This window comes from Heloderma suspectum, chromosome 1 (genome assembly GCF_057233095.1).
Source record: "Heloderma suspectum isolate Gila_16-S chromosome 1, 16-S_ref, whole genome shotgun sequence".
Lineage (NCBI taxonomy): Eukaryota > Metazoa > Chordata > Lepidosauria > Squamata > Helodermatidae > Heloderma > Heloderma suspectum.
The window spans coordinates 133722375-133744664 of record NC_139458.1 but is presented as its reverse complement, the minus strand read 5'-3'; the positions used below and the strand labels follow the sequence as shown (position 1 = coordinate 133744664).

General features: G+C 45.4%; 1 pseudogene across 1 annotated transcript in view; it reads right to left on the bottom strand.

Annotated features, from left to right (window-relative positions):
* Positions 1 to 10312: 10312 nt before the first annotated feature.
* The window catches only part of LOC146357920 (acyl-CoA (8-3)-desaturase-like), a 71594-nt pseudogene continuing 59616 nt past the window's right edge, over positions 10313 to 22290 (bottom strand). The window contains exons 8-9 of the transcript XR_014786314.1: positions 16554 to 16586; positions 10313 to 13772 (exon numbers count right to left, since the gene is read on the bottom strand). The product of XR_014786314.1 is annotated as an acyl-CoA (8-3)-desaturase-like (transcript). The remainder of the gene's footprint in view (positions 13773 to 16553; positions 16587 to 22290) is intronic.

The following is a 22290-nucleotide window of genomic DNA, read 5'->3' as shown; positions in this document are numbered from 1 at the left end:
GATGGGCAACCGCCTGGGAATCCCCCACTTCAGCTTTTTCTAAAATTAAGGCGTTATCTTCGAAGGATCGTGGCTTCTCCGTGATTTTTTTTTTTTTTTTTCTAATTCAGGCATGATCTTTGAAGATTCACATCTTCGAATCTTCAAAGATCATGGCTGATTTAGAAAAAAAATCACAGAGAAGCCACGATTCTTCGAAGATAACGCCTTAATTAAAAAAAAAAAGCTGAAGTGGGGGATAGAAGGGGGTAAAACTTAGTCTCATTTGAAGGGATAGAACAACCCCCTGCTTAGCACAGGAAGCCTGATTCCCAGGCGGTCGCCCATCAAACTACTGACCAGGCCGATGTGAAGCTTCAAATCTTCAAAGATGCCAGCACCTCCCCCCCAAACGCGAGCGCTGCCCCTCTTCCTTGCGCCAGCTGTCAAGGGCTGGCGCGGGGTAAAGAGCATTGGCAGACAGTCCCCAGCTGCTCACCCTGGCCTCCAGCAGGTGGGGGTGGAGAAGAAGATAGGTGCCTCCTTCTTCCCTCCACCCCCACCTGCTACAGCGGTGGTGGCAAGGGACAAGCTGGTCATTTTCCCCAAGACCAGGAAAACATGTGGAAAAATGACAAGCCTCTCCCGCATGGTGGGCATGGAATCAGCAGAAACAGGAAGAGTTCCTGGTCTTCCAATGAGAGCCACCATCTTTAAGAGCAGGAAAACAGCACAGCGCTCAAGTGTAAACCGAGCTCGCACATTTGGTGAAGTACTGCAATGGGAAAAATGGCTGAGTGTGGATAATCATGTTTTAATGCGAGAGCGTTTAACCTGACAGGACAGCAAATTCGTTGCAATGGCAGGCGCAATGTAGATCGGCCCTAGGAGATGATGCAAAGATTTACCTCTCCTTATCGGCTGACTTGTGAAGTGATGGGAAGCTCTGTTGAGTTCTTTCTCTGGGAAAGAAGGGGAGAAAGAGGGGAGGAAAAGGGGGATTGCTCTTCTGAGCAGAAAGGATGGAAGGAGTCCTCTTTCTTTCTCTCCCTCACTGTGTGTTCTATGATTTGGGTTGCTGTTTTTATCCTTCTCTCAGAATTTAATAACGAGAATAAAAAAAGTCTTTCTTCCAAGATTATTCATGGATGTTGGAAAATGGATCGTTAGGTGTCAGACATTAAGGGAAGAAAGAAGGCAATGGGATTCTGTTTCTTTCCTGATGTGAGGAAAATATGGGAGTTGATGGATGCATATTTCTGGCTTTCACAGGTCCAGGTGAGCAAGATAGCTAGGGGGATTTTGGTGATGATCTTAAACAAAGGTGACAACAGAGTCTGGTACGCATGCTTGCTTACACAATATTTGGGTTTTCAGGGTCCTATATCTTTAAAAGACATTGAATTCTTTATTTTTCCTTCTATTTGGTTTAAACAGGGCTGAATCTGCACATAGCAGTTATACCGTTATCATACCGTTATCAATTATCATAACTATTGGTGCCCATAACTGCTATGTGTAGATTCAGCCCAAGAAGGTTAGAAATCAGCATAAAATATTTTCACGGTGGGGGCTTCTGTGGTTGTTGTCCTGAGGCAAGATCTGAAATGTGCAAGTGTTAACACAGAGGAATTAAGACAACCAGAGTGCAGTGGCTGGCCAGAAAGTTTATGCAAGAAGTCTGCATCTCCTCTTGGGTTGTGCGAGGCCTCAATATCCTTGGGTTGTGCAAGGTCCTTCTCCAAGACCAAAAAACCCTCATTCCCAGCCAGATACAGGCCACATTTTCCCAGATCAGCAGAATTTTGGGGTATTTCGTAACAAACCAATAGAGCTACAATTAGGGATGTACGAAAGGGACTTACCTTGTCCCGCAGCTTTTTTCGCGGTGGGGGGGAGGCGCTTCGCTTCTCCCCCCGAAGTTCATGCAAGCGGGGGGTGTCTTCCCGCCTCGCCCAGCTGAAATTCAGGCCGGGGGGGAGGCTTCCCGCCTCGCCCCCGGCTGAAATTCAAGCCGGGGAGAAGCGCCCTGTCTCCCCGGCTGCAAACTTCAACAGAAAAGTAAAAAAAAAAAAAAAGCCCCGTGATAGGCTACGTAACGATTTGCGTAGCCTATCACAGCTAGATCTGCAAAGTCAGCCGTGATAGGCTACGTTAATCGTAAATAGCGTTGCCCTTATTTTCGCCGTAGTCTACATAATCTTTATGTAGACTACAGGGACCAAATAAGGAACGCGAATGGCGGCTCCCTATGGGGGCCGCCATTAGCCATACACGCTTTTTTTTTTTTTTTTTAAGTCACCCGTGATAGGCTACGTGACGATTTACGTAGCCTATCACGGCTGACTTTGCAAATCTAGCCGTGATAGGCTACATTAATCATCACGTAGCCTATCACGGGGGCGTTTTTTTTTTTTACTTTTCTTGGAATGGCGGCGGCGGCAGCTGGTCGAAAGATCGGCTGTCGCCCCTGCCCCTGTCGAAGCCCTGCCGAACCGCCGCTGCGACCCGCCACCGGGAGCGACATTCGGGAAAGGTAAGTCCCATCCCGGGGGGGGGGGCGGGAGGGAGAATTTCTCCCCGAAACTACTTCGGGGGGCCGAATACATTGGCACTCGGCCCCCCGAAGTTTCGGCGAGAAATTCTCTGACACCCCTAGCTACAATATAGGGTGTAGGTGGCATCTTTTTTTCTCTAGAATCTAACACCTTCTCTATACATAGCAATTCATCCTCTTGTGGCATGTTTGTATAGAGAGAGTTGATATCTAGGTAAAAAAAGGTAAAGGTAAAGGTGTCCCCAACCAGTCGTGTCCGACTCTAGGGTGCGGTGTTCATCCCCGTTTCTAAGCCGAAGAGCCAGCGCTGTCCGAAGACACTTCCATGGTCATGTGGCCGGCATGACTGAACACTGAGGTGCACGGAACGCTGTTACCTTTCCCGCCAAAGCGGTGCCTATTTATCTACTTGCAATTTCTTGCTTTCAAACTGATATCTAGAGTTACCATCATATCATTCAAATTAATATTACCAAACTCCGTACATTTCTTTATAGAGTCTGTAGAGTCTCTTACATATAACTTCAATTGTACCACAAAGGGATCCGAAAAAAATCTAACATACTTTCATAAGGGTTCCAGGACTGCATTATTTATTTTATTTATTTATTACATTTATATCCCGCCATTTTTCCTCTTTAAGAAACCCAAGGCAGCGTACATAATCCTCCTCTCCATTTTATCCTCAAAACAACAACCCTGTGAGGTGGGTTGGGCTGAGAGTCTGTGACTGGCCCAAAGTCACCCAGTGAGCTTCCATGGCCAAGTGTGGACTAGAACCTGGATCTCCCGGCTCCCAGGCCAACACTCTAGCCACTACACCACACTGGCTCTCACTGCCTGAAACTATGGGTCTCCCAGGAGGTAGATAAATCCCATTATGAATTGTGGGCAAAATATAAAACAGGGGAGTCCTGGGCTCCAAATTTTGCAAATATTCATATTCTTTCTGAGTGAGACATCCTGGACTTACGCCATCCTCTAAGAGGTACCTGATCTCTCTCTCCCTCTCTTTAATTGGATGTTTGTTACATAGTTAGTAATATTTTCTATTAGGGCTGTGCACGGATCCCCTGCTTCACTTCAGATGCCACTTTGGACCCTCCAAATCAGCCCCGCTTCAATTTGGACCACCTCTGCTTCGACTCAGATCAGTTCCGGATCTGAAGTGAGATTCGGATATCTGGATCACTCGGTTTGGGCATTTTCCCATTGACTTGCATGGGAAAACACAAATGGCCAAACTTCTCCAGTTTTCAGGGTAAATAGATTAAACTTGGAGGCCTCTCTGTGAACATGGAGGGAATCTCACCTGTCAAATTTCAGACAGTTTGGCCAAGTACTTTTTGTGCTAGGCACAGTTGAAATTTGAGTTTTTCCATAAAAACTCTCAAAGCAAAGAGCTGCCCTCTCAGCCCTGCACCACCACCTCCTCCTCCTGCCTGCTTGGCTGTCTATGGCTGTGTTTCCACAGCAATGGAAGGAGAAGCCAATGGAGGAGTACCAGATTTTTTTTTAAAGGAATCATCTTTGCTGTGATGTGGTCCATGCAGGGCTCCATGAGCAGGTTCTCTGGACCAGTAAAAATCACTTCACAGAACATACTTCCTGGTGGGGGTAGGGGTTGGAGTGAATGTCATTTGACTGGCAGGGGCTGCTCAACCAATGAGAGAGGCTTCGCCCTCCCCCTTTCTCCTTTCCCCTGAAAGTCCAGATGCACCTGCATTTCAGGAGCAAGCCTCACTGAGCACAATGGGAGTTACTTCCAAGTAGACACACATATGCTTGTGCTGGGAAAGACAGCAGTAAACAAGAACACAGAAACCAACATTAACCTGCAGGATCTCTATAACGAAGGGTTGAAGTTTCTTCCTACGGCAATAAACCAAACAAAGGAGAATTGGAGCTTCAAGATCGTACTGTGCCTTGTCAGTTGAGCGGGTAACTCACTGGTGGAAACACACCCAAGGACTGCTAGCCGTCTCCTGCTGATGAGGAGGAGACAGCTAGAAAGCAGCAGGGGCATGCGCCGTATCTCCTCCTCCAGCTGCCTGGGTGATTCACAGTGGTTTTTGCATATAAATCTATGTGCATAGATTTATATGAAAAAAGTGCTGTGAATCACCCGTATATTCAACATTCATGGCGCATTTTGCATATAAGTCTATCTTCACATAGACTTCCAATCACCAAAAACATGGTGATAGTGGGGGAGGTGGAGGGACTGACGAGCGGAGCAGTTGCTGGGGGGGGCATCCGGACAACCCAGACAGGGGTGGGTTTTCACATCCCTAAGTAACACCACCAGAATGATTTCTGTCTCTGAAACACAGCCATTTTTCTCCAGTTATTCAGCCTTCCCCCCTCCTCGACCACAGTCACTGGTTGGAGATAGCTGGGTTACATTCAGCCCTGATTTGGCAGCTAGAGTTTTCATTCATCAAAGCTCCCTCCTCCTCCTCTTCCTCAACCCCTCGCTGAACTTTCTCATGTTGATACTTTTGGCGCCAGGCTGTCTGGGCTGCTCAGAACAAACCACCAAGTCGGACTAGGTGCTTCATATACAAGCTGCTTCACTTCAGGGCACCTTGTTGCTATTCTGCTCTACTCTGTATCATGCAGACACAGGCACCTCTGAAGCATCCCGCTTTGACTCATTATTCAGGCTTTGGACCAAAGCGGTGCACAGCCCTACTTTCTATCACTAAGTTGCTTATAAACCTCCTTTTCATAATCAGTCCTATCCATTAGTTCTATTGTTCCACTGTTGCAGAACTCAGAGTCAGAGAGACCACGGAGTGAAGGAAAAAGAGATTCTTTATTTAACGCGCGGGCTTAAGGCTGGAATCATTTCCAAAGAGCCAGAAGCCCTGATTTACATCAGCACATTGTTTTTATAGACATTGTGACACATATGAAACGGCTCCTCCTCCCCCTCCCGTGTGGGGTTGCAGTCTTCAACATTTTCTCTCTTAGCACCATTGTTTATATCCCAGGAACTGGGTTATAGGCCATGATAAACAAAGAACATAATATGCAAGAACATGATATCCACTATTCTGACCTTAGCCTTGCTAACTAGATAAGACATTCTTGCGTCTTGTCAGCTTACAAACATATATTTTAGAGAGCAAGAGCTCAGCAAGAACATGAAGCATGAGACTGCATGAGGCTACTTAGTCTGACCCCCGATATGGCTGCTACATTCTTTCCTTAAATGCATAATTTCATTACAATTATAGCATTTCTGACAACCATACAAAGCTTTTTGTGACATACATATTACTTAGCCTCTTGTTGGGCTATTAGAGCGTAGAGGGCAGCAGTTTTATTAGCTGAGACATAAAACAGATTGGTTAAACAGCGCATAAGACAAGGAACGCAGAGACATAACAGAACTCTTATGAACAACACTGGTAGAATTAGGATGAACAATGCTTCGAGCCAGCTAAGATCTGGAAGCCAAGGGGTTAACTAATTTAGCTAATTGTTTTGTTAGCTACTATATTGTGCAGCTTGTTGATCTGTTCATCTACAGCGTTGCCATTATCAGTTAAGTTAAAACAACAGAGCTTTTGGTGTGTCTTACAACTTAAATGATGAAGAAGGAAGAGGTAATTTATACCAACTCTATTTTCTAGAAATGCACCTTCTAGATTACGCAACTTTTTATTTAATAATGACGATGCTTGTGAGGTGGCATTTATGCTTTTGGCTAAGCTGCAAGCTAACCGGTTGATCTCTAGACCATTAGCCAAGGCTAAACTTGGAACCTCAACCAGTGACATTGCTAAGGCCAATTTTTCTGAGTCAGAATATAACTGCACATGACTATTACAATTTTTAGTTAGTTGGAGTGCTCGAGGCTGCCGTCGACGGATTTTCTCGGGCCACAGGGGAAGAATTGGCACTAGGCGGCTGAGGCAACATGGGTGGTTATTAGACAAGTTGGCAGGAATGAATGACCAAGTGCGGGAACTACATGTCTAAAACCATCTATGAGGCAAAAGTATGTGGGCATCATTAAAAGATATGTTTTGAATTTTATTACAGTGGAAGGGGGGGCCAGGGATAGCTTTATATTTTTTGGAAAATTTTTGATAATTAAGCATTCGTGCACACGTAGCATTTGTTTCAGCAACGATGGGGGTACGTAAAGTAAATTTTGTAGGGGGTAGGATCTTTGCAACTACGCCCCAATCAGCAGTTTGGGAATAAGTCAAGCCTATACTATAATTGCGTAACATGGTATCTTTTTAAATTTTCTCAGGATGTCTACAGACAGGTATTAGACAAGAGCTAATAAGCCTGTTTGCAGGTGTATCTTTTGGTAAACAAAAATGTTTTACTCCAGTGATGTTAGCTAAGTGAAGCCAGTAATTATCAGCGAATCGCTGGGACAGATTTCCCTTTCTAGGGGCAGACCCCCCTTTTTGCACCTTATTAAGGAAACACAATGCAACACTACTAACACTACAACACGCATGTTTGATCTTCTTTGGGATCTGACCGTACGCCGGGCAGCTATTCACCTGGCTAGCTGCAGTAGGGTCTAGTCTCTTTCTTTAATTTCTTCAGTTGCAGGTCTGACCGTATGCTGGGTGGACAATCTCCCAGTGTGCCCACAGTAAGGTCTAGCCTAAGTCTTTTTACTGCTTTTTTAGAATAATTTTTAAAGGATTTTTAGGATTTCTGTTTATAGTCCATTTCCTCTCTCTCGCTCTTTTGACTTGTGTCTAATGTATCCAGGGTTTAATTTCAGCTACTTTTATAGCTGTGGGGGTGGAAAGTATAACAGTTTTTGGTCCTCTCCATGTGGGAGTTAAAGGGTTATTTTTTCCCTCTTTAACTCATACTTCATGTTTTGGTTGGAAAGGGTGATCTTCTGTGATGGGAATTGGGGCCTATTTTTTAAGACAAAACTACGCTGGCTTGAAGAACTTTGCCCAGTGTTTGGACTTCTTGTTTAAGGCTAACGTTTGCTTGCTCTTGATGCTACTCCAGTGTCAATCATGAAATCAATGTCACGGCCCTTCACAGTGGCAGTGACCAGGGGCTTCCCGGGGCTGAGATTAAGGGGGCCCGGTCTGTCTTATTTAAGACTTTTGGCTTTAGCCATTCTAATGAAGGGGGCTTTTTTATACATTTTTATAGACCCCTGCTTTTGCTAGTGTGGTTGCCAACCAAGCTGTCTCTTTCTTCCCCCATTTTGGCCCCTTTGGTTTTCTCTTTTGTATTTGATTTATTTTATTTGGGCATTTATGCCACTAATGTCTATCTTGTCTGCACTGGGCACACTGGTTCTTTCTTAAGAATCTTTTGCCTCTGCCTGGTCTTCTTATTTTCCTCGCCCACGTCTTCTTGGGCCCCTGGGTCGAGGGGGGTATACTGGCGATAGGCATTTAAAAGATGCTCCAAGTACGCTCTGGGGGCTTCAGTGGCACCTTGCAGCACTTCAGACACTTTAGTCATATTAACTGACTTTTTTATACTTGCTCTCATGGCTTCTAACAGCAGGGTTTGATACTGGGTGAGGCGCTTTAGCCCCACTTGTGTGTTGGGAGAGAGAAATCTCTCCTTCCCTCTCTTGCTTTTTCTTTCTTTTGCTGATCTGCCTGTATTGCAGATTATGTTTCAAACTTTCTATATAACTCTCTGCTCTATGCACTAGCCTTGTCTCTTTATTTGTCTTTTTTGCAAGTTAAACTTACTTACTTAAACCTTTTTGCTCTACACTAGTCCCAATGACGCACATTTGGGATAGGCTCTTCTTCTCCTTCTAGTTACTATTTTTTATCTTAAAGAACTATTTTATCTTAAAGAACTATTACATTATTGTGGCTACTTTATCCCCAGGTAATAAGCTCCAGGCATAATCAGCTGCTTTTAATTCACCCTGGGGCAACTATGGCCATGCTTTTTCTACAAATGTTCTTTCTCTTTCTTCTTGTTAACCATTGGGAACCACACGCAGTATCATTTGGAGTTGCAACTAACAGTAAAAACATCTGCAAATATCACATATATTTTATGATATTTAAGAAATCATAAAATACACACAACAAACTTTTTTTCAATTTAGCACAATGAATGGAAAACACTTTTTGCATGGTAAGGCATGATGGAGCAGATCCAGCTGTACACTGAGCTGACTATAAACACAGACACACGGTCTACAGCAAAGTTTATGAAAAGCTTCACAGCACTGTCCATAGCAAGTCTCTGACAATTCAAAATTTTAGTCTATGTGCAGAGTGTCTCTAAAAAGCCCAGACGATGATGGAGGCAAACAGAGAAGGCTCTGGGCAATGAAGATGAGATGTTTCCAGCAAAGGCTCCCCACTTTTGCATCAGTTTAAAAAGGGGAAGTGTGGCCCTACACCCCTTCTGACAGACAAGGGCCTTTAACTTTTTAGCAAGGCCTCTGTCTAAACAGAGCGGCACAGCTCAGCTTTCTAGCCGTGACGCTTTAACCTGGGCAACTCCTCTGTAACTTTTATTCTACTTCTGTCAGGTTCTCAGACATTTTAAAAACTTACTTTTTTCTCTCTCTCTCTTTTAACCTGGTACACGAAAGCAAAGTGCCAAAACTCAGGATGCTGGGGGGTGATGGGCATCGCTTTATACTTGCATTTTTTTCAGGCAGCCATTAATTTTCTTCGGGGAGGCGGTGGGGTGATTTGCAGGACTTCAAAGGCAAGCTTCCCAGTTTGTTTGTATTTGTAAATCCCAAGCTTAAAACAGGACACGATGAGGTACAGGGCAGCCAAATTCTTTGCTTTGGCACGGGCAACAAATAACTCAGGTTAGCTTTCTTCGCTGGGGTCTCAAACAGGAAAACAGTCTTAATTTAAAGTTGTAACATCACTGACAGCGTCAGCCAGCCAGCTACACAGATTTCACTGTTTTTCAAGACAGTTACTCTAATATCTTCTTTTTTTCTCAATCAGGTTGGGTCTCCCAGCTTACACAGTTTATTGCAGCTTCCAGGAGCATGGTAGTAGCATAATTTTGCCTTGGCCAGGAACATGCTGTCTGGTTTCTCGGTCCCTTCAGCACACACACTCAGGCAGTTTAACACTGGACACTCAAATCAGTGAGATTTCTTCATTGCAGGGAATCCTACGGCAAAAGCTTATTGGTTACGCTCTTCAGAAATCATATAGCTGATGGTCAGTAGCTACAGGCTCTATGCAATTCTAACACAGTTCAAAGCTAAACACGGTTACCTTGACAGAGATCTTCAACGTGGTCTCTCCACTTCATTCTGCCTTGGGACCGTCTTATGGCACACTTTCCACTCGAAGAGGGGTCTAGCCTGTGCCCTGGGGGCTGATTTTTCACCTTTATTCCATTTTGTGTCTTCATCTTCCGGGTCTTCATTTTCAGTTTCCATTTCTTAGGGATTTCATCTCAATTAGGCGAGGTGATGATGTTGCACAACTCAGAACTTTGTGGGCAATTCTCTTGCTCCCCTCGGCCTCACACTCCCACGCTTCGTTAAAAGCCAGGCTGTCTTGCAACATTTCTCTGATTAACAGCCTCAGATCTTGTTCTTGTACTTGTTTTTTCTTTTAGCTCGGCCTTGAGCTTTTTGCTGTTTCCTCTCTCTATTCTGAATCCTTTAAAAAAAATCTTTTTCCTTTTTTTTTTTTTTTAACATACATCGCAAGGGGGTGCAAGTCTTGCTTCCCCCACCTCTCATAGCCTCCCTCCTAAGATAAAGACAGACACAAGGAGGGAAAGGGGATTGGTCAGCGAGTAAGGGGTCTCACTGGCCGACACAAAAGGAATTTCACACCACACACTTCGCTACTGGCCTGGGCACCCGGACGGTCAACGGTATGCGACAGAAACCACAGTAGCCACTCACACAATCATCAGTTTTCACCACTTCATTCATATGTCCCTGCCACCCACTTTTCCCTAGAGCGGAAAGCGGCTTCCCCAGCTTCCCCAGCTTCCTGCTGAGTACTGGCCGGCTGAGTACTGGCGCCCGCTCGGGGGTGTGATCAGGCCCCCCTTCTACCCGCAAGGGGTAGGTTATTTTGTATATGTATACTAACACTGACCTTCTTCATAAGGTGGGGCCCTCTTTTTTTCTGCCCAGTGGCCTTTCTCCCTAAAGGCGGGGCCCTCTTTTACTCCATACTTGCCTTACTCCTGAAGGCTTCCAATGTGGGTTTCAACTCAGTTGCAGCTGTGATACAGGCAGGGCTCAAGTTCCTTCCTCCGCTTCCCAAGGTTCTCTTGCTGCTCGCTGCCGTTTGGGCGATCCTGGCGCAGGCTTTCTCCCGTTTACCCGACAAAAAGGTCGGTGGCGCCAAGAAAGGGAGGCATGCGCCGAGCTCTCCCTCCCGGAGCGGCGATTAAGAGCAGGCAACTGCCACCTCTCTGTCTCAGAGCCTGCCACATCCGAGTCATGGCACCATTTATGTTGCAGAACTCAGAGTCAGAGAGACCACGGAGTGAAGGAAAAAGAGTTTCTTTATTTAACGCACGGGCTTAAGCCTGGAATCATTTCCAAAGAGCCAGAAGCCTCGAAATACATCAGCACATTGTTTTTATAGACATTGTGACATATATGAAATGGCTCCTCCTCCCCCTCCCGTGTGGGGTTGCAGTCCTCAACATTTCCTCTCTTAGCACCATTGTTTACATCCCAGGAACTGGGTTATAGGCCATGATAAACAAAGAACATAATATGCAAGAACATGATATCCACTATTCTGACCTTAGCCTTGCTAACTAGATAAGACATTCTTGCGTCTTGTCAGCCTACAAACATATATTTTAGAGAGCAAGAGCTCAGCAAGAACATGAAGCATGAGACTGCATGAGGCTACTTAGTCTGACCCCCGATATGGCTGCTACACCACCTTTGTAAGCTGTGATACTAATTATACTAAATACTAATCATAGGATTATCCCTGGCCAGATTGTCTAATGCATATCTTGCTCTGTATTTCAAATTGTCCTACTGATTTTTCTGTGTCTTTTCTAAAGCCTCTAAATCCCTCAGTATCAAATCCTCAAAGACTTGAATACAAGGTTTTATGTTACCTGGAGGAAGAAATTTAGATTTAGGATGAAATGGAGTATTAGAATGATATTCCTGTTTACTAGTATCCTTGGAATAATCTCTAAATGTTGTATTTCTTATAAGCCTACACAGTTCTGCCCTGGTAGATAATGAGTCATACACTGGTGTGGGAACAAAAGATTATTCAGCATGCTATGTTCATGGCTCGTAAGTATTTGACTAGACAGATTTACAATCAGGTTTTCCTCCTGTTTCGTGATCGGTAGTCCATGCCCTCTCATAAGCATTTCTGTGTTCTTGTCACCAGGATGTTTTTGTTTCCAGTTCATTTGGATCTGTTTAAAAAAGTCTCTGAGTTGGAAGCTCCATGTTCATTTTCAGATTGATCTCCTTCTGTATCCTCTGTGCCCTTAGAATCATAATCACTAAAGGATAGATGTTCAGACCTCTTTATTTGCCAACCAACCCTATTGTCCTCATAGTCTATTATTAGTCTATTATTAAAATCATAAGATCCAATGAACACTTATTTAAGATAGCACACCACCTATTAACAAAGTATTCCTTAGAATTAAACAGCTCAGGTTCCTTATTCACTTGCAATCCTCTAGGTATTTGTTTGGTCTTACAGTGATCTATTAATGTGGAGGCATGTAGTTCTATCCTAATCCTTCCCCCCCCCCCTCCATTGATGTAATCTCATTCCATCAATTTTTAGTGTCTATGGGACTGGAAGAAAAGATGGAAGGCTCTCCAACAGTTTATCAAATTATTCACTAGAGAGGCTGAGTGTATTGTCCCAATCCATAGTAATACATCCACAGGAATCCAAAGCCAACAGAAAGAGAAAACCCCACAGGAACTACCAGAAAGGCCAAAGACAAAGGAGTAGGAAAAAGGATGTTGAATGCAATTAAAGACCTCCAAGTGAATAAGGAACCTGGGATGTTTAAACGTGGTTTGAGGAAGAGAGATTCCAGTCCTTGGCACCAGAGGTGAGAATCAGTCCTGCTCCTTCCTGGAGGAGCTGTGAGTGCTTCGGAGTGAGCAATAATGCAGGAAGCTGGGTTAATCAGTCTCAACATCCGCATTGTACCCATACACTTCAGCAACCAACACATTTAGCTCCTTTCCCATCAGTAATGGAAAGAGGGTCACTTGGCCCCCATCTGAAGTAATGGTCCCACAGTATCTGGCATACCTATGGGGCCAGGGCTTTGCCCCCCAAAACCATGTCAATCCATTTACAGCTGTTTTCTTCTTAAGTAAGGCACATGGGCCCCCCGAACCCTGCGCTTCTTTCTGAGCATGAAGGGCATTACAGAGCTGGTGTGAGGAGAGACCAGCAACTCCTGATGGGAGGAGACCCGTAACATTTAACCTGCTGGCCCAGCTGTGCCATAAGTCCAAGAAGTTGTGCCGGTTGGAATACAAAGGCAAATTATTCAGGGCAGCCTTTACCTTGGCCTTTTGGGGGGCTTTACGAGTAAGCAAACTTGTGGTCGCATCCAAGTCAGATGGCACAGGTCAGGCCCTAGATGTCCAGGATGTGACAATACTTTCACAGGACATACGCTATAGGATCAGACATTCAAAAACTGATCAAAAGGGGAAAGGTCATCTGGTTCACCTAATGGAGTCCCTAACAGAGGGTCCATGCCCTCTAGGGGCAACAAAGACTGTCCTAACTGTGCAGCCTAGGGGCCCAGGTACGTTCTTCATACACCAGGACATAACCCCACTCAACTGATGAGCATATTAAGGGCTAGGATGAGACCCTTGGGCCTTCCACCCCAGGATTTCAGTTCATTATCCTTCAGGATTGAGGCATCCACAACCACGGCTCAGTGGGGGGTACGAGGGATGAAAATACAGGCAATCGGGGGTTGGAAATTATCTGCCTTCAGATCATATACTCAAGTTAGATTTTGAACATATAATGTCATCATTGATTTTTTGTTTTATAGCTGCAGAACAAAAAAAACCATGACTATATGGATTTGTGGACACAGCATTGTACATTGGGCATGGATGGTGGCATGCATTCCAGAACTGTCTGGGCATTGGTTTGGGCCTGCATCAAAGGATAAGGCTTACCTCATGTTCTGGAATGAACTGAAACCAATGGTGTTAAGTCATACCGCAACGCATAGCTACCCAGATGCCATCATCAGCCACTTGGGTGAGAACGACCTGTGGGCACATAAGGGGTTCTTTTTGATCAGTGCGGCTTGAAGAGACATCCTTGAGTTGCAGCAGCATCTGTCAGGCACAACTATAATATGGTCAGAGCTGCTGGGGAGACATGTCTGGAGATGAGCCAAAGACCCAGCAAAAGTGGATGGGGCCAGAAGGAAGATAAACAAGGCCATGCAACATTTTGTGGAAGCCCAAAGAGGGCGGGTGATTTGTCAACATGGCATCGCATTTAGCTGGGAAGAACTGTACAGGCCTGATGGCGTGCCCCTCTCTGGCATTGGCAATTGGCTCTGGTTAAATGACACCTGGAATGGCATCAAAAATTGGCTACAGGTGGAATAAGTTGGCGGCGAGGTGGCGGTGGGGTAAGATACACACACACACACACACACACACACATATCAGTCTCTTGCTACATGGTTGGCATTGGGTTGGATTAATTGTGGGGGGGAGGGATTGCCTGCCCCGCTCCCCCACATTGGGATCCCCTTAAGGGATCTGGGGGATGTGGCATCAAGACTAGGCCACAGCGGCAGCAAGGTTGCCACCTCCAGGGCAGAGGGAAAGGGGTTCGCATTAGCGGTCTGTGCCATGGTGGGCCTCTGACCATGCCATCCACCACCAACGCTCCTGGCAGGAAGGCCAGGAAGGAAAATCAGACAGCAGCCAGGCTGCCCGATGGTGGGAATCCATGCCCCAGGCCTCTGCCAATCCTATTAAAAAAATGTAATAAAGTTGTGAGCAGTTTAATAACCCATTTAAGTTGGTGTCTCTGGTTTGTTCCTTTCACTCACTGCATGGACACAATTAGGTGCTGCGCCACACAAAAGAACACTTACTATGAATGAAGAAGGAGGAAGGAAGGATCCAGTTCTTTTGTGTGTGCCACCCTCTAAGTGGCTGAAAACTTCCCCTGTTCACCTGCACCATAAAAGCACCTGTTGTTTATAACTAGGTGTCAGTGTGATGGCTGAAACCCACCAGTGTTAGTACAGGGGTTACTAACACTGAAGTGCATTCTGTGCTTGCCTTCAGGCCTGATTATACAGCCACATCAGTGATGTGATCCCCAAACAACTTGGGGATGTTTGTGCTGATTTTCGGAAGGCAGAAAGACAGCGGGAGAGCCCCAACCTTTGCTGTTGGTTTCTGTGTGGTGGGAAAAGGATGTGCAGGATCATGTCTCGCACTAGGGGTATTCATACTTTACACTGAACATCTGTTAACGCTCTAGCTGTGCTTATTACGATGGCTGTGAGAATCTAGCTCTATGCAGTTTTCATGTTCGTGTGTCAGCTCTACATGCAAGGAGGGGGAGAGGGAAGGAGTCCACTAGCTTCGTTCCCTCCTGTGTTGTTTTTGTTGTCCTCTACATGTGGATTTTGTTGTCCTCTCCATGCTGGGAGAGGCACAAAACTGTGTGCCTCCTCTCAGCACAGAGAAAGGGACACACCTGTTCTGGAGGAGCAGCCACTCTTCCTAGTGCCAGCCAAATCCCTGTCAGTGCCTGGTGCCTTTGTGGATGCCCGGCACCATGCAAAGCATGGAGAGCGGCCGCTCTTTCAGGCATGGGCCGAGTCCTGCTTCCCCACATCCTCACGGTTACCTCTGATCTCATATCAGAGTTAACAGTGGGGATGCCCCTGCTAGTGCAACACCAAGTCCTGCCACCCCATATCCCCACTGTTATTGCCGATATGAGATCAGAGATAACAGTGCGGATGTCCCTGTTGGTGTGCTGCTGATTCCTGCATCTCCATATTCCTGATCTGATACAGGGATGTGTGGCAGTGGGGTGCTGCCAGGTCCCACTGCCCATATCCCCACTTTTATCTGCCATCTGAGTTAGGCGAGAACAGTGGGGATGACCTTGCTGGTGTGTGCATGCAGGGGAATCCTTGCTGGTATCTCTGGTCCAAGATTGGCAATAAAAAAAGCAGGGATGGCCCTTAGCAGCATGCAGTGGCAAACCCTCTGATCAGAGATTGGTGGTAACAGTGGGGATGGCGTCCAAGGCCATTCCTCCAGGGGGCAGAGCTTGGAGGCTAAGCCCCGCCCCCTAGAGGAACCTGGCCCATGGCCTGGGGGTTCTGCACCCCTGATTTAATGCATAATTAGGGAGTGGAAGATCTGCTTCTTTTCCTGCTTGCTTTTTAATTCAGTTTGTTTATAGACAGCTTTTCACACAGCAAAAACAGTACCTTCATCATGGACATCAGTAATGCACTCTGAAGACATTTCTTTGGAAGGTTTTTGTGGATGTTTCCCTACGCAAATATGTCTACACATCTGTTTCATCAGCTGTTGCAGCATTTGAGAGGGACAGCTCTACTTTCTGGTTGTCTGTGCTACACCTGCACTCAGTATTAGTAATGGAATGCTTTGCATTCAGTCCATTTAAACAATGAATCACTTTGTGTTTCACCTAATTCTTATTTAGCAGATCAATCTATGTTGCCACACAAGCTCTAGGAAGAGTGAGGTAAAGGAGCATTATGACTAGGCGTGGGAAACTATGGCACTATCCACAAAAATCTTTGGCTGGGTGTAACACAGAGTATGTGCTTTGCTGCAGGGCTTTACTCCAGTTTAGTTACACACCAGCCCAGCTTTCCCCAATTGGCACCCTCCAAATGTGTTAGACTACAACTCCCATCATGTCTAACCAGTGATTAGAGACTCCTTTAAATCCACATAACTTTAACTCTCTTCCCTGCTAGCCACACTCCAATGCACCCAGATATTATGTGTAATGAGAAACCAATAAGCACATACCTCATGAACAGCCTCCAGTCCTAAACATGCCAACTAGGAAGAAAAACAGTGCGTATCATTTTAGTGGTCATATAATTGGTAGGGGTGTGCACTGACCAGAAGATTCAGTTCACACCTCAATTTGAAAATAGCCTGATTCACCTTGGATTGATTTGAGGTGGCTGCCTAATTCAACTTAATTTGGAAACCCAGAGCTTCGTGCCTCCCGCTGATTGTCATTAGAAATGACTATAACAGTTTTGCTCTTTGGCAGAATTGGATGACATATGCCATCAGAGTAGCCCCATGTGATGGGATGAAATCAGCCAAATTTAAAACAAATAGGTGCAGGGAGTTTTGTGCTGGATTCCTTTAAATGTCCTATTTTTTTGAAAAAAGTGAACTGCCAATCATTTTCCTATGTCTTAGGATAATTTTATTTATTCAGTGGGATAACTGGATGACATTTGGAGGTATAGTTGCCCCTTCTGAGAGGATCGAACCTGCCAGGTTTCAGATGTATAGGTTCAGATTTTTTTGTGTGCAAGGGCAGACTTTACCGTTTGGGGATTTCCAAAACAGGATGCACTTATCCCCATATGTTCTTTGTGGACATTTTTTATTAAAATGGTGTACAGCGTTGAGATGGCACTAGCTACCTGAAAAAAAAGGAAGGATCAGTGCAGTGGTTTTTGTGGAAGGGGAGTCCTTAAATTTGTGTGTGGGGGGGTGTTTGCTCTCCCCTCCCATTTTTTTTTTTTTTTTTTGGCAATTTGTATAAAAATAGCATGCAGCATAGAGGTATCCCTAGGCAAGAAGTCTACAAAATATAAGAATGAGGTATGATGAATGCAAAACATTTTTTGTTTGGTTTTCTGCTCAGTTAGCACCAAAGCCACAGAAAGTGCAATAGGACAAGGGTGGTTGGTGGACGTGGAGCATTCGGTGGCAGAGGGAGAATGACTTGGACATCCAGAATTTTCCAAGCAGGCACCCAATGCTACACCCTCCCATGCCCCACAGATTCCACCCATCCTATTTTAACATTCCCGCTCTTGGGAAAGAAAACCAGCAAACCACACTGATCACTAGATAAGTCCTGTAATATATTACTTCAACATCCCTCCCCCAAAGCACTGGGATTGGAAAGCTCTGATAAGACCATTCACTCTGATTAGAATCAAGAGGTCCCAGTCACAAAGCTACATCCCCTCCTCTCCCTGCGCCTCTTTCTCCACCTTGGTATTTTCCTTATATGATGAGCTTAGGGATAAATGTATCCATTTTGGCAGAGATATATGCATATTCTGGGGTGGGGGGATGGGGAAATGTAAACCATGGGGTCAGAGCAAATTGAAATGCAAAGAGTATAGATAGTGATGGAACTGGAGAGCAACCCATCCACAAGAACCACTGCACCTATTGTTCTGAAATGTTGCAGGTTTCCCCCCCCCCCTTTAGGGGCACATCTAGGCTGTCTAATCATTTTCAGAAAATGGTCCACAAGGAACATAGGGGGATAAGCATATCCCCCTCAACATGTCAAGGGTGGTTTTGCTTGCATGCATGCACACCAGCTATTGTTCTGAAATTTAGCAGGGTTGTTTCCTTCAAAAGGGGCAATTATCCCTTCAATTTTCATCCAAATCTTCCCAGAAATAAAACGTTATCAGCAGCAGTCTAGCACAAAACCTCCTGAACCTATTTCCTTGGCATTTGGCAGGTGTTATCTATCCACTCTTGAGGGGCAACTATGCCAGCTAGTATGCCTTCAAGACAACAGAAGAAGCCAATGTGTCTTCACAAAAAGCTTAGAGATGACCTGGGGAAAAAAAAGGACACATATAGGAAGTGGAAGGAAGGCCAAGTTGCAGAGGAAGAGTACAGGCAGGTAGCACAGAACTACAGGGATGGCATCAGGAAGGCTAAAGCTGAAAACGAGCTGAGGTTAACAAGGGATGCTAAAAGCAACAAAAAGGCTTCCTTCAGATATGCGCACAATAAAAGACAGAGGAAAGAAATGGTGGTTCAGCTATTAAATAAGGATGGCAAAATGATAACAGAAGACAAGGAAAAGGCAGAAGTGCTCAATTCCTGCTTCAGCTCAGTCTTCTCCTGAAAGAGCGTCTATGACCCCCCCTGGCAAAGGCAAAGTACAGGCTGAAGGGGCAGGATTGCAGCTTGAGATCGATAGGCATATGGTCAAGGAACACCTAAATACTTTGAATGAGTTCAGACCTCCAGGGCCAGATGAACTGCATCCTAGAGTCATAAAAGAACTGGCAGAAGAACTCTCAGAACCGCTGTCTATTCTCTTTGAGAAATCATGGAGGACGGGGGAAGTGCCAGATGACTGGAGGCGGGCTAATGTTGTCCCTATCTTCAAAAAGGGTAAAAAGGAGGAACCTGGGAACTACACACCAGTCAGTCTGACATCAGTCCCTTGGGAAATTCTGGAGCAGATGATAAAGCAATCCATCTGGAAGCACCTTGAAAACAATGCAGTGATTACTCGAAGCCAATATGGATTTGTCAAAAACAAGTCCTGCCAGACGAATCTGATCTCATTTTTTGCTCAGGTAACCTCCCTTGTGGACTGTGGGAATGCTGTGGACATCATATACCTCGACTTCAGCAAAGCTTTCAACAAAGTGCTCCATGGTATCCTAATGAGCAAACTAGCTCAAAGTGGGCTAGATGAAACAACTGTCAGGTGGATCCACAGTTGCCTTCAGAATCGGACTCAAAGAGTGCTTATCAATGGGATCTTCTCAAACTGGGGAGAGGTAACGAGTGGGGTACCACAGGGCTCAGTCCTGGGCACAGTGGTCTTCAACATTTTTATTAATGACTTGGAGGGGGAGGTGCAGGAAATGCTGATCAAATTTGCAGATGGTACAAAATTGGGCGGGATAGGTAATACCCTGGAAGACAGAAACTAAATTCAAAGTGATCTTGATAGGGTGGGGCACTGGGCAGAAAACAACAAAGTGGAACTTAACAGGGATAAATGCCAAGTTCTGCACTTTGGAAAATGAAATCAAATGCACAGTTACAAGATCAGCAATACTTGGCTCAACAATACTACAAGGGAGAAGGATCTTGGAATTGTTGTTGATCACAAGCTGAATATGAGCCAACAATGTGATGTAGCTGCAAAAAAGGCAAATGCTATTTTGGGCTGCATTAATAGAAGTATAGCTTCCTAATCCCAGGAAGTACTAGTTCTCCTCTACTCAGCACTAGTTAGGCCTCATCTGGAGTACTGTGTCCAGTTCTGGACACCACATTTTAAGAAGGATGCAGACAAACTGGAGGAGGTTCAGAGGAGGGCAACAAAGATGATCAGGGGACTGGAAACAAGTGTCAAGGGCTCCTTGGAGGTCTCTCTCTGTCTAAACCAGTAGCCAAGTCCAGACACAGACAAAGGAATTCCTTTCAAAGCTTTATTCTTCTTTTACAACTTAACAACTATACCGATTGCGACTAGATCTGAGCAGCACAGTACCTATGCCCTAAGTTGGAACAGTTGGTCCCCATTTGAAAGGGAATTACTGGCAGACCCCTGAACTTAAGGACTAGGGAGAGTCCCTCCCCTTTTCCCTTGGAGCCTCTGGGCGCAACCATTGTTTGAGCGCCAACCTGGCACTTCGCCTCCTTTCCGCGCTGTCCATCTGGCACCGCTCTCTGCGTCTGCGTCACGCATCGACCAAGTCTGCTATCTGTGCTTGGTCACTCCCTGGACTGCTAACTAAACTAGGAATGCTGGTGGGAGGAATCTCCGTCAGCTGTTGGTCCTGGGAAAGAGGAGCGCGCTCCTCTCCCAGGAGCGACTGCTCTTCCTCAGAATCAGAACTACTCTGGGATTCTATGGGCTCAGTGTCCACCCTGACAACAAGGCCCTATGAGGAGAGACGGAAAGAACTGGGCATGTTTAGCCTTGAGAAGACTGAGGGGAGATATGATAGTGCTCTTCAAGTACTTGAAAGGTTGTCACAGAGAAGAAGGCCAGGATCTCTTCTCCATCATCCCAGAGTGCAGGACACAGAATAATGGGCTGAAGTTACAGGAAGCCAGATTCCGGCTGAACATCAGGAAAAACGTCCTGACTGTTAGAGCAATACGACAATGGAACCAGTTACCTAGGGAGGTGGTGGGCTCTCCCAGACTGGAGGCATTCAAGATGAGTCTGGACAGCCATCTGTCAGGGATGCTTTGACTTGGATTCCTGCACTGAGCAGGGGGTTGGACTCGGCCTTGTAGTCCCCTTCCAACCCTACTATTCTATGATTCTAAGTATAAGCAATTCTGACCAAGATAAAAAATGTTACAGCCTTTAAAAAAACCTCCCATCATAGTCAATGGGAAGCATGAAGCATCAGATCTCCAAACCTTTGCTCAGGTTCGGTACCAAGTCAAAGTGAACTGACTCCAACTTGGCTTAACTAGAAGCAGACCACTATCTGAACCACTGAACTGGGGTAGGAGACAAAGCTAGAGGCCTTTTCACATCCTACTTTGACATATATGAGTCAGCCACCAACAGTTAACTACCAGCTCAAGACTTCCTGAATACTGGAACCATAGCTTGAGACCAGAGGCCAAATTTGTGGCAGTGGCTGGGTTCACATGATATGACAACCTATGAGGGGTTGTCACCCACAATGGTTAGTGTGCTGTCTGAACTTGGATAGCTTCCCACAGGGTGAGTTAATTTTTTTTTAGAAAAAGGGCTGGCAACACCCCATGGCTTACTCTAGGGGTTATTTTACCCATGATGGATTGGTGTGTCGTCTGAACCTGGGCATGCCAACCCATGGTGGTTAAAGGGCATCAGGCAGTGAGCTGCTTGGCAAGAATGGCAGAAACCTCGGCCACTCTGTTCACGATGGCAGCCAAGCTGCTGCAAGTCCCCCTTGCCTCCCATGGTGCCCTTGTTGCCTTATTCTCAAGGAAAACCTTATTATCTAGGGAAAATATAACTTGAAGCTTTAAAAAAATTATTCCATCAAGGTCCTTACATGATGTCTGACTCACAGATAACTGTGTGACCAAGGGAGATTGCTGGTAGTGCTATCTGGGAAGGTGACACCTTCTGATGTTTTGTAGCATACTGAGCTCTAGACATTAAGTTTATCTCTATGCCACAAGGGTGCCGCACTGCTTTTGTTATGGTCATTGTGGTTTGCCTTCTCAATCAAGATGCTACACAACCTCTGTCATGAGAAAGCTTGCCTAACTAGCTTGCTTCATTCCCCAAAGACTCTAAACTCAAGTGGATTGGGCACATGGGTTTTCACAAGCCACAGTCAATATTGGTCTTCCATTTTATGTGGCTGCAAAGAAAACCATTGATGATGGCAGCCTTTCATCCTATCTTTCCGGTTCAGACCCAATGCATCATTATACATTATATAATGTCTACATTATACTGGAGTAGTATGTGCAGCTTCTGACCAGGCTCTCATAACCATCATCAGATTTTAACATGGGAAAATGTATTCTTCAAAGCTTTTCAGATGCTGAAAAGGGGTGATGGCAAAGCCATACCTACACAGGGGGCCCCTTTCTCACCAACTGCTGAGAAAGGGCTCCTTTTTATTATTAAACACTGATGTTATAATTGCAGCTAGGTTATCCACATCAGAAAGTGTGCACTCACAAGAAAATATGTCCATAGTTCATCCACAGTGAGATGAACACTCCTCTGTCTCCAGACTCTACATCACCTTTTTAACATTCAGCACCACAGTGGAGG